Here is a 13,446-nt window from a genome sequence, read left to right on the forward strand (position 1 = left end):
GTGTGGGAGGGAGGGATAAATTAAGGAGTTTGGGATTAACAGATACACACTACAGTATATAAAATAGATAAACAACAAGGACCTACTGTATAGCACAGGGAACTATATTCAATACCTTGTAATAACCTATAATGGAAGAGAATCAAATATATATATAACTGAATCACTTTGCTGTACACCTGAAACTAACACAACATTGTAAATCAACTATACTTCAATTAAAATACATTTTTTAACAAATTCAAAGTAAAAAAAAAGAGGCTAAAAGCACACAAATTCTTTAAGACCTTGGAATCTCTGTTACCCAGAGGGGTGGGGACACTAAGGCACTCTGGACTTAACCAGCCTCCCAGCTAAAGGACTTTGCACTCACAGTTTATATATCCAGTGGCCCCTCTAGAATGGCTTAAGGCTGGCCGTGTGGCTGGGTGGGCCAGCACAGGACTTGGCTTAAAGCTGAGTTGTCATAGCAATCTCCCTGTTTTCATTTAGACTGAATTTATAATCAATAAAACTAGCAAAGGTTTCTAAAGGTGCTTTTATTTAAAATCCATGTAAGCTCAAGGACACATCCAGCCATCCATATTAGTAATTATTATTTATGACTGTTGTTATTGTTCTGATTACTACAGTGGTAACAGAGCTGATTGAGGTACAGCTTAAAGCTTCCTGAGTCATGGATTTTATCCCAAAAGAGAACTTCAAGAAGAGTCTTTATGAAATGGTGCCCAGAATCCATTCAGAGATGTATAAACCTCAGAGGAACAACTGGTCTGGGAAGGAACCAGCCTATTCATGACGGCCACATACTTCACAAAAGCTCTCAGGGAGGGCCGACAGGGCAAGCAAAGAAAGGACTTTCTTAAGTAAATATCACATCAATTAAAGGAACAGATCCATGGAAATAAATCATTGACAGAAACAGGTCCTACCTGTGGTTTCTAACACAAAATGCTCTAAATGCTACAGCTCAAGTAACTCAAGAAAAATGGATTCTGAAGTGATTCAGTTTCCACACACTATGAGTAAGAGGCAACTGGCTAAACAAACCCTGCAAAACAAAGGTTCAGAAGATATAAAAATTCATAAACCTGTCTTATCAGAAAAGAGGCAAATGAATATTATGGTGTTCTTATAACATGTTTGCTTTAGCATTTGTCATGTAGTTATTCCGTGCAAAGGTAAGTTCTGGTATGCGGTGTAATTATTTTCCCAGCTCCCTCTGTCACAAGGTCTGCTTAAAGGGCAATTTCTCTCCTTAGTTCTTTAAATGCTTCCAAAAAGATATCTTAAGGTCAAGAAACACCAACAATGTGCAAATATCTTTCAGGAGTAGTCAATTTCCCCTAGTATCATTAAGGGAAATTGTATTGTAGTCAGTCTAAAGCCCAGTTAATGGGAGGCTCATGTTTCTATTTACTCTGGGACAGTATTAGTAATCGGAACCAGGAGGAAGCAAGATCTCACAGCACTGGAGCCCTACCCTCCTGGTCAGGCCGCCTTCATTCTCTAGTCTAGATTCCAGAGGATGTCCTAATGACATTTCACGTAATTTATCAGAAATGTGTAATTATACGTATTTCACGTCATTCATCGGAAACATGTAGCTATATGTACGTGTACATATGTAGTGTCTAGTGAAGCCTCCTCTCCAAGACTTGTAAGCTTTTTTGCCCACATTGGCAAAGGCTTGATTATAAGATTCAGATTAATTAGTGAAGCAACATTTCTATGAGATTTGGTAGTCAAGGATTTTTTGTGTTTTTTTTGCAAATCAGTCATTATGAGATGGACTTTGATGATATCTTCCTCCCCAAATATCCTCTTAGTAATTGAAGTCCAGTAAACAGATTAATACTCTATCCAAAAACATAAAAAATAAAAAATTTTTAAAAAGTAAAAAAAATACTCTATCCAAACAAATTAGCCAAATTCCCCCAGTACTATTTAGTCATGTACCAGTATATTTAACAAATATTTTATTGAGTGCCTGTCATATTCCTGACATTATGCAGGGCGCTGGCAGGACAAAAGTGAATCAAACAGATGAATCTTCCTAAAGAGACAGCAGGAGAGTGTCTGTAGTGATGGACTGTTCTATATTCTGATTCTGGTGGCTACATGACTTTACACATGGAGATAAAATTTCATAGAACCACACACACATATATACACACAAGTGTATATAAACTGGCGAAACTCCCACTAGGTCTGTAAGTCTAGACAATAGTGTTGTAGCAATGTTAGTGGCTACAATCAGTATTGCTACATTTAAGTATCTGAGCATACTTGTTTAAGTATTTGTAATGTGAAAGAAAATTTGACCTATTGGAGTAAAACGTCAACCTTGTAAATTCAAAATGTTTAATTGCATAAGGTATTTAGACTGGTTGAAATCTAACTTTGCACATAATATTAGAGTGTTTAAGGTTATCACGTATATGTCCTATTATACGTGATAGGTTTAGAAGAGTTATGTAAGAACTTAGGGAGAATTTTATAATTTATTAGAATTTATTATAATCATACAACTGTGGCATTTGATAGGAAAATCAAGTGTGTTAAATTTATAAATGTAGTTTTAAAAGTTTAAGGGTTTTTATTTTGTAAACATTATTTAAATTCCAATAAAAGTAATGTTAAAAGTTGCTAGACTTTTCATTAGAATAATAAAATTTAGAAGCCAAACTTAAAAGCTTAAGAAAGAACCAAATATTAATAATTTAAATGTATAACAGATAAAATTACAATATATGTAATATTAATTTTATATATCAAAAGTAAACTCCAAATAACCTTTTCTCTGCATAAAAGCTATCTTAAAAAAAAAAACTCTCATATTTATAGCTTGAGTATCAAGCTACTGAAAAAAGTTTCTACAGGGGGACAGTCCCTATGAGCCCTGGGGAAAAGAATGTGACACGTAGATTCAATGGAACAAACCAACTTTTGCCTATGTATTAAAGGAAATGGTTTGTCTTGAGGACATCTATGGATTTAAATGCCAAAACTGAGATGTTATCTAGGAATAAAGGAAAGGAAAGGAAGAAAGGAAGAAAGGAAAGAAGGAAGGAAGGAAGAAAGAAGGAAAGGAAAGAAAGAAAGAAGGAAAGAGAAAGAAGGAAAGAGAAAGAAGGAAAGAAAGAAAGGAAGGAAGGAAGGAAAGAAGGAAGGAAGGAAGGGAGAGGGAGGGAGGGAGGAGGAGGAGAAGGAGAAGGGGAAGGAGAAGAAGAAAGGAAGAAAGGAAGGAAAAAAAGAAAAGAAAGAAAGAGAAAGCAAGCTTTCTTAAGGATCTCCTCAAGGTCATCACAATTTCTCCTAAGAATAGGCATTAGCTCCTTCCTCGGAAATCCTTATGTGGTGAACATGTTTCACTATACCACATCTTACATTGAGGTGTAAGTTTTTGTTACAGATCTATTTTCCCACCTCACTATGAGTTCTTATCAGGTTAGGGATTATTTTCTATTCATCTTTGTATCCCAGTGACTATGACACTCTGAGCATCTTAAACTTCATGAAAATCTGCCATAGCTGTCTCTCATGGACCTGGGATTAACTCAAGATTTTCTTCCCACCAGCCTCTTCAGAAACCCAGACACCAACACAATTGGCTTCACACCTTAGCTTCCTAGATTCATCCAGCCATATTTGGATCTCTGACATGGTTTCAGATTATTTACACTGGCCATGACCTGGCACTCATAGCCTTAGGACACAGCTTCTGGCATCTTCCCACTAACTCCACCCACTCCAGGGCAAGACCAAGTCTTTCATGGAAGAACAGCAGACAGTCAGAGCTCGGGAGAATGTCTGGAAATAACAGTGGCCCAATAAGAGTTAAAAGACCAAAGTCATTCAATAATCATGAAACAGTTCCTGAACACCTACAGTGTTCAAGCTGCTTTGCTGAAAACAGGGATATTAAAAACTAGTAAGACGTGGTACCTACAGTCAAGAAGATAGTGAACAACAGAAGTGCTCTTACAGTTTTACACAAAATGCCAAAGGGTCACATAAAACAAATTGGAGAGAAAGGGTAATACAGAAAAGATTTCTCACAGCCTGTGACCCTGTTAAATTTTGGTGGCTAGATCAACATGCCTTTGTGACTGCTTCAACGTCAGGAAGTAAAAGGGGTGGACAAGAACTTAGGGAATGGTGTTTGATGAAGCCTTTTACTGAGACTGGGGATACAGGAGGACGTGCTGGTCTCTGGGCTATGTAGCTTAACTCAGTTTGGGACATGTGGAGTCTGAGATGCGTATGGGATACCTAAGCAGATACATCCAACACACGACTGTACACAAGAGTCTACACTTTAGAAGATCTCCATGGACTGGAGCTGTAGATTTGGGACTTATCAGCACATACAGCCTCAAAAGTGAATGAACTGTCTCAGGAATAACATGAGCAGTGAGAAGAGAAGAAAGCAAGGGTGATACTCGGGGGAAATGTCCACATTGAAGGTCTAGGCAGAGAAAGAGGAAATCATTAGGGAATCCAGAAGAGCAACCTAAGATTGAAACAAGAAAAAAAAAAAGAAAAAGCAGGGGGCGGTAGTTGTGATGGACATTGTTAGTTTCTGAACAAGTATCAATTTCCTGCTCTCCTTCTTTACACAACTCCTCCCCCATGAAGTCTCTGGGCCTCTAGGGAGGCTGAAAGTCTCCAGTTCCAATGGTTGACCCAAGTAGTCTAAGATTAACCCCATCCCTTTGCTGGGGACCGTGAGGGGCAAGTAACCCGATGAGACTCCAAAAAAGTTTGATGAAATGGGTGAAGGTGGTCAAAAGATAGAAATTTCCAACTATAAGGTAAGTAAGCCATTCTTACTCATGCTTCTCTTCATATGTATGAAGTTTCCTCCTTTTACTAAAGATAAGTAAGCCTTGGGGATGTAACGTATAAGATGGTGACTATAGTTAACAATACTGTACTTTATATTTGAGAGTTGCCGAAAGAATAGATGTTAAAATTTCTCATCACAAGAAAAAACAATTTGTAACTATGTTAGGTGACAGGTGTTAACTAAACTTATTGCCGTAATCATTTGGCAACATATACATATATCAAATCATTATGTGGTACACATTAAACTTTTACAATGTTCTATGCCAATCATATTTTAATAAAACTAGAAACTATATATTTTTTTAAAGAAAGAAAAGTTTGATGGGACTCCAGACAAATTCTTCATTATTCTCTTAGAAGAACTTCCTGAAGCAATGCCTTCTCTTCTTCCAAATGTCATCCTAAGTAATGTTGAAGTCCAGACTTGCTGTCCCCCATCTCCCTGCCAATCTGAGAAGGAAACCAACTGAAGGAAGCAAACCAAGCCAGGAAAATCCCAGAGATACGGAGCTGGAGCCAACCCTTACCCTTGTTCTCCCTCTAGACTTCCACACCATGGGACCTATGAATTTCTTATCGCTTAAATCAACTTGGGTTGAGTTTTCTGTTACTTTGTTCTGAAACAGAGCTAACAGAGACAATTGCATCACAGAAACACAAGGAGGTGAGAGCTACGGGGGTCTGAGATTTGCAAATATTAATCACTATATATAAAAATAGGTTAAAAAATTCTTCTGTATAGCACAGGGAACTATATTCAGTATCTTGTAATAATCTTTAATGAAAAAGAATATGAAAACAAATATATGTATGTATATGCATGACTGGGACATTGTGCTGTGCACCAGAAACTGACACATTATAACTGACTATAGCTCAATTTAAAAAAAAAAAAAAAAAAAAAAGAGTACTGAATGGTGCCCAGAGCCCAGTGATGAAGGGCCTAAAATGCATCCAAAGAATCTGGTAACCAGAGGTCTTGAAAGGAGCAGTTTCAGTGGTGGGAGCTGTGATGGGGCCAAACCCAGACAGGTGAGGGGGAGGAAGTGATGGGAAGTGAGCAGTCAGAGAGAACAAGCAGAGATTCTCCCACAGCGAAGTTTGACGGCAATGAGAAGTCATAACTATAGAGGAATGCAGTGCTGAGGGAGGTTTTTGTTTGTTTACTTTGACGATGAGAGTTACTTAGTGAATGAGTCAACAGGTGGATCTCCGAGTTTCCTGCTGTACCATCTTCTCCCCTCCCGGCAAGTTCATGAGGCATCTCAGTGAAGAGGGGAGTTCAACAATTCAGCATCTGTAATAGCTCCTCATCTTGAATTCAGCTGTGAAACTTCAGAAAAGTCCAAAGTAGCACCTCAGCATTCCACAGTCCAACTTTTACATTAGATATACAAGACTCAGAAAATGCAGAATGAGTCTGCTAAAGAAATTCATCAGGAAAAAAAAAAGGAAGCATTTGAAAAAACCTGTATAAGAAAGCTCAGCAATGTTTTTATGTAACTGAAATATTGGGGAAAAACATAAATGATTTATTAATAGAGAAAGGGTAAAACCAAAAATAGATGAATTGAGTAGTATTCTACTGTCTACTTACTTGGCAACATTTAAAAAGAATGAGCCAACAGGGAACTATATTCAGTTTCTTGTAATAACATATAATGGAAAAGAATCTGACAAGAAAATATGTATGTATGCATATGTATAACTGAATCACTTTAGCTGTACACCTGAAACTAACATTGTAAATCAACTGCACGTCAATAAAAAAATAAAAGAGCTGGATCTCCATGTACTGATATGGAGAAATCAAAGTGAAAACATTAAATTACAGAACGGTATGTGTCATGTGATCTCACAGATGAAATTCAAATGGATAGAATTGTTTATATTTATGCAGAGAAGAAAAGTCAGGAAGAATATATAACAGTCTTAACAGTGGTGCCTTCTAGGAGGGAAGTGGGTATTGAGGGCAGGGGAGGGCATTTTAGGAAAGTGCAACTTCATACCTATTGTATACTTTTATGTAAGTTGAATTTTTACAAGGATAATTTTTTTTTTGCATGTTAAGTGGAAAAATAAGTACCTGAAGAAAAGTGAGGCAGGTGAAAAGCACAGACTAAATTTGTACACACATTATTATTCTGCGTTAAACAGGGGAAAGGAAAGACCACAAAACTGATCATTTTTAATGTCTCTATCTCACATTATTAATGTCAAATGGATGTAATTCTGTATGCTATTTGCGGGGAGTATTTTTAAACTAGTTAGTTGTTGGCTGTATGTAAAACCATTGGCATCAAGTTAAATTTATCTACAAGTAATTCCATACTCACCATCTGGTTAAATTTGGCATCATTCATTTTCAAATTGTAAGGCTACTCAAGTCAAACTGGCTGCTGTTTCATGAAGATTCCCATATGAGCATATTTGCATGTGTGAAATACACTCTGTGAGGCTGACTAGGGAGGCCAAAAGGCTCAACTTGGACCTGAAACGAATCTCATCTGTGAGCCAGGCAGTTCAGCTGAATTCTCTGACAACTTGGTTGCTCACCTAGGAAGTGTAACCCACACAAAGGGGAGTACTGCCTTCTTAGTCAAAAGTCTTTTGAGTAGATGGTTTCAATAAGCAGAAAACCACCAGAAAACCATTAAATACCCACAGAAACAAAACACTGAGAATCCGGCGCTCGGATAAAGAATTTGCACACCTTCCATGTAAACAACCATCTTATAACTATACTGTCAAAAAAAACTTTCTATTTCTATGTCACTATAGTTATTATTTCAAATCTAACATATCTAAAACCACATATAATTAAGTTAGACCAATAATGCCCTTTAGCCATAGACTATCAATGGCTTAGCAAATAATCAAGGATTGCACGTTGATTAGTTATCAGTTCCTAATCACAAAGGCCAGTGTTACATTTTTTTTCCATATAGTTAATTTACTATGTCAGGTGTTACCTTTTCAACGTCACAGAGAGAGAAGTCCTCTAGTGCCTGAAGCCGACAATTCGAGGAGTGCCCAAAAGCAAATATAGATCTAAATCATTTTGAGGCTGAAAGAAAGCAATGGATGCATTTAATCTGGCCCTAAATTTGGAGATTATTTTTTTGAGACATTAACGGTTTATTGAAAAAGGATCTTACATGTCTGAAGCAAGGTCCTGGAGTGCCATCCCACTGGTATGTCAGACAGCAGGCAGGACACAAAACAGCAGTCTTCGCTCAATTTGGAGATATTCTTTAATCACTGAGAAAAAGGAGAAAAATGGCCAAGAGAGTGAAAAACTGGTAAGAATAGTTTTTGTATAGTCAAAATAAGGCACAAAGCCCAGAAGATGTAAATCAAATAATTTTGGTGTATAATGACCTACCATCATTGTACAAAAGAATATAAAGAAAGATTTTCAGTGGGAAAATATGTTCCTAGTCAACAATCAATTGAGCATATGTCACATATAAAACTGGTCACACATCAGTAAGCAGAACAGCTAAGAACTCTGTCCCTTAGAGTTTTCCAAATTTTGAAAACTGACAAATATTATCTGAGAAAATCAAGTCTCCTGTCTTAATACCAGAGAGTTTTTACTTTCAATTTTTTGTTACTTCTACAAAGACATAAACAAGCCAAATGTTTATTTTATTTTGATTAGAAACTAAATAGAATTTTTTTTATTTTAAACTTATTCCCCAGTAAATTCTTTATAGGCACAGAAGAAGTTTAGTAAGATATAGGCAGTTTTCTGATAGTACTAAGGCATCAGATTTAAAAGAAAATATAGAATATATTTGTTCCATGAGATCAGACAGACCAAATTTAATTATTTAAATACAGAATTCAGAGAATAAGCCTATTCAGTCTATAAAAGTTCTTTATAAAGTGGTTCTGTGAGTTTAGCACTGCTGCTATTACAAACTGGATGGCATTCATATAAATTTCTTTATTACTCTGGAAGTATATTTTTATCTTTATTAACTGATCATTCAAATTTAAATTCTTCTCAATTTTTAATTCTCCTTCTCAGAGCAATTACTGCAATACACAATGGCATCACTGATTATGAACATTTTAAATTTTAACTCCATAAAACCAGATTTTGTTGAAGAACTACAGGATGAAAGGGAATGTCATATATTCTCTTCACAATTTCTGTATTTGGTGAATTTTGTTTTAAAAATATTCTAATAATGCTGAATATTAACTATAGGTTGTAATTTGATATTCACAACTTTGTCACAATGGGCATAACAGTCAGAAAGTGTCTCCAAAGAAACCAACCAATGGGCCAAGAACAGCAACAAAAATACACGGAACAAAATTAATGCTAAGATACCTTCTTTGTAATACTTCCAAAGATGAGCGTGAAGAGGTGATCCAAGAAGCGACAGATGTGCAGGGAATTCACCTCTTACTTAAGAGATGAAAAATATGAGGGCTATAGAGGCACATTAGTCTTCTGACCAGAGATTCGTAACTTGTTGTGAACATGAATGGGACCAGAGCTCGATTCTCCGTAATGCCGGTCCCTGCCATGCCAAGATATAGGGAAGAGGTAAGAAATAGAGAAGGGCTCAGTCACCACCACCCTGTCCCCCCACACATGCACACCCTCCAAATCTTCCATGATTCTTCTCCTTCATTGTCCAAAATGCAGTGCCTTTCCCATCACTTGTATCTGAAGTGACTAGTTTTCATTTCTTCTCCAACATCTGTCTATGAATTTAGTCAGAATGTATGTATCTAAATTTCTGTTCGATGTTTGTTTTTTAATGATGAATCTAAGATCTACTTTTTTATTCTATCTTACAATGGATTTTTTAAATGTTTTAAATTTTTATATAATTTTTAAAAGTTACTTTCCATTTATGGTTATTGCAAAATATTGGCTATATTCTCCATGTTGTACAATATGTCCTTGAGCCTCTCTTACACCCAATAGTTTGTACATCCCACTCCCCCACTTCTCTATTGACCCCCCTCTTCATTGGTAACCACTAGTTTGTTCTCTATATAAGACCTGTTTTTTATTGTAGAAGTAAAAAGTAACATTAATTCTTAAATGGAGCCCAGTGACTTAGGGTTGATTGATAATTTATATTCCATTTAAATTCTATACTTTAAAAAAAGTAAAACTAAGCAATGCTGTTAAAACAGTACAATGACTTTTTAAATATATTTTACCACGTATTTAATTTCTTTAAATTTGGGGGGGAGTAATTAGGTTTATTTGTTTTATTTTTTTATGGAGGTCCTGGGCATTGAACTCAGGACCTCATGCATGCTAAGCACTCACTCTACCACTGAGCTATACCTTCCCCCTCAAACAGTACAATGACCTTAAAGAAAACAGGGACCATAATCATCATAATCTTTGTCTTTTCTGAGCATTTTCCAATACAATACTTAACTAATTTCTTCTCAGCATTTTTTCCATTTGTTATAATTCCATAATGGGTTGGGTTCTAAGAAAAACAGAAAAGGAAACATGGTCCTTATAAAGTAGAATCACAATTTACATTTTAAACACTAACACAGAATGTCTCATAAGTGCAATTTTTGCCCTCTCAAAGCGGGGCTCCCTTTGATGTCATGGGAGAGTTCAGGGCGTGGGGATGGAGGAGTGAGAAAGAAAAGGAAAAAAGATGGACAATGACTAGAAGTTGGCACCAGATTTCAAAACTGGGATGCTGAATTGTTCTTAAAGCCCTAAAATCATATTCTGAAATGTAAGCTCCTGCTGAGTCTAAGCCCACTTGAAAGGGAAAAAAGGCTAGGTCCCCAGGCTCCTGAGGACGTTCATTGATAATCAGGAGAAAGGTTTTAAGGCGATCAAACCAAGAAATTTTGAAGTGGTGAATCATGTGATTTTTTAAAATATGAGAAACTGCTTTCTACATAAACAGCACTCCAGGAAAGCATTACAATTAGGGAGATAGACTAGTGTGATGATCCAATTTTGAAAAAATTATAAGTGGCTTTTTGAAAATAAAATTTTTTTTCTCACAGACATAGAAAATAAACTTACAGTTACCAAAAGAGGAGGAGTGGGAATTAGGAGTTTGGGATTAAGAGATACAAACAACTATATATAAAATAAATAAACAACAAGGTCCTACTATATAGCACAAGGAACTATATTCAATATCTTGTAGTAAACTGTAATGAGGAAGAATATGAAAAAGGATATATATATATGTCTAAATGAATCACTATGCTGTACACCAGAAACTAACACAAAATTGTAAATCAACTATACTTCAATTAAAAAAAAAGAAAAGAAAACTTTTTGTGCTTCCAGAGCAGTTTTATTTTTAACTGTGAATAGGCATAATACTTAATACTAAAGTGTTCTCCTCTGCCAATCAAAGATAAAAAGTAAAAACTTATGCCCTCTGCCTTTTTCTTCTAATTTTTAAGCTTTTAGGAAATCATGCCATTTGTCCCAGGTTGATTCCAAAACCAATGTCATGGGACAAATCAAAGTCAGGCCCAATGTCAGGCTGGCCAGTCTTTCCTCCCTGTGGTTCCTCTTGGTGCCATGAGAAAGCCTGGCAGGGCAGAGGGGAATGTGACTCTCGATTTGTGCCTACCAGGTAGAGCCCTGAGCTGTTGTAAGAACTGCTTCATCTTGGGGAGGGATAAATCAGGAGTTTGGGATTAACAGATACACAATACTATACACAAAAGAAATAACAACAAAGACCTACTGTATAGCACAGGGAACAACATTGAATATCTTGCAATAACCTATAATAGAAAAAAATCTGGTATAGCACAGGGAAATACATTCAATATCTTTAGTAGCTTATGGTGAAAAATAATATGAAAATGAATATACATATATCCATGTATGACTGAAGCATTGTGCTGTACACCAGAAATTGATGCAACTTTGTAAACTGACTATACCTCAATAAAAAAAATTACAACAGTCTCTTCAGCAAATGGTTTTGGGAAAACTGGACAGCATGTAAATCCATGAAGCTAGAACACTCCCTTACACCATACATAAAAATAAACTCAAAATGGATCAAAGACTTAAACATAAGACAAGATACAATAAACCTCCTAAAAGAAAATATAAGCAAAACACTATCTGACATACATCTCAAAAATGTTCTCCTATAACAGGCTACCCAAGCAATAGAAATAAAAGCAAGAATAAACAAATGGGACCTAATGAAAATTACAAGCTTCTGCACAGCAAAGGAAACCATAAGTAAAACAAAAAGACAACCTAAGGAATGGGAGAAAATCTTTGCAAATGAAACCGATAAAGGCTTGATCTCCAGAATATATAAGCAGCTCACATGATTTAATAAGAAAAAAACAAACAACCCAATCCAAAAATGGGCAGAAGACCTAAACAAGCAATTCTCCAAGGAAGAAATACAAATGACCAGTAGGCACATGAAAAAATGTTCAATATCACTAATTATCAGAGAAATGCAAATCAAAACTATGATGAGGTATCACCTCACACCAGTCAGAATGGCCATCTTTCAAATGTCCACAAATGACAAATGCTGGAGAGGATGTGGAGAAAAGGGAAACCTCCTACACTGCTGGTGGGAATGCAGTTTGGTGCAGCCATTGTGGAAAACAGTATGGAGATTCCTCAAAAGACTAGGAATAGACTTACCATATGACCCAGGAATCCTGCTCCTGAGCATATATCCAGAAGGGACCCTATTTCAAAATGACACCTGCACCCCAGTGTTCATAGCAGCACTATTTACAACAGCCAAGACATGGAAACAGCCTAAATGTCCAACAACAGATGACTGGATAAAGAAGAAGTGGTATATTTATACAATGGAATACTATTCAGCCATAAAAACTGACAACATAACGCCATTTGCAGCAACATGGATGTTACTGGAGAATGTCATTCTAAGTGAAGTAAGCCAGAAAGAGAAAGAAAAATACCATGTGAGATCACTTATATGCAGACTCTAAAACAAAAAACAAAAAAACAAAAAACAAAAATACAAAACAGAAACAGACTCATAGACATAGAATACAAACTTGTGGTTGCCAGAGGGATGTGGGGTGGGAAGGGACTGGGATTTCAAAATGTAGAATAGATAAACAAGATTGTACAGTGTAGCACAGGGAAATATATACAGGATCTTGTGGTGGCTCACAGCGAAAGAGAATGTGACAATGAATGTATGTATGTTCATGTATAACTGAAAAATTGCGCTCTACACTGGAATTTGACACAACATTGTAAAATGACTATAACTCAATAAAAAAAAGTTTATATATAAAAAAACAAAAAAACAAAAAATTATAAAAAAGAAAAGAATCTGAAAAAAAATGTATGTATGTATATGTATAACTGAATCGCTTTGCTGTACACTGAAACTAACATTATAAATCATCACATCAATAAAAAATAAAATTTAAATTAAAAAAAATTGCTTCATCTTCATTGCATTTCTTTCCCTGCCCAAATGACTGGATCTGTTGGAGCTAAAGAGTCATACAACCAAAGGCTTCTGGTGGAAACATCACTTCCAAGTGGAGTCAAGCTGGACCACTGAGGAAGTGCTACTTGAAGGACATGTGTAAGAA

General features: G+C 36.1%; 1 long non-coding RNA gene across 1 annotated transcript; it reads right to left on the reverse strand.

The window, feature by feature from the left end:
* Nucleotides 1-7,835: 7,835 nt before the first annotated feature.
* On the reverse strand, nucleotides 7,836-9,663 carry LOC116668720. Its single transcript, XR_004325960.1, has 3 exons — nucleotides 9,200-9,663; nucleotides 8,013-8,115; nucleotides 7,836-7,921 (listed from the first exon to the last, which is right to left on the reverse strand). It is a non-coding gene; the product is annotated as an uncharacterized LOC116668720 (long non-coding RNA).
* Between the last annotated feature and the right edge of the window lie 3,783 nt (nucleotides 9,664-13,446).

The sequence above is a fragment of the Camelus ferus genome, chromosome 14 (genome assembly GCF_009834535.1).
Source record: "Camelus ferus isolate YT-003-E chromosome 14, BCGSAC_Cfer_1.0, whole genome shotgun sequence".
NCBI lineage: Eukaryota > Metazoa > Chordata > Mammalia > Artiodactyla > Camelidae > Camelus > Camelus ferus.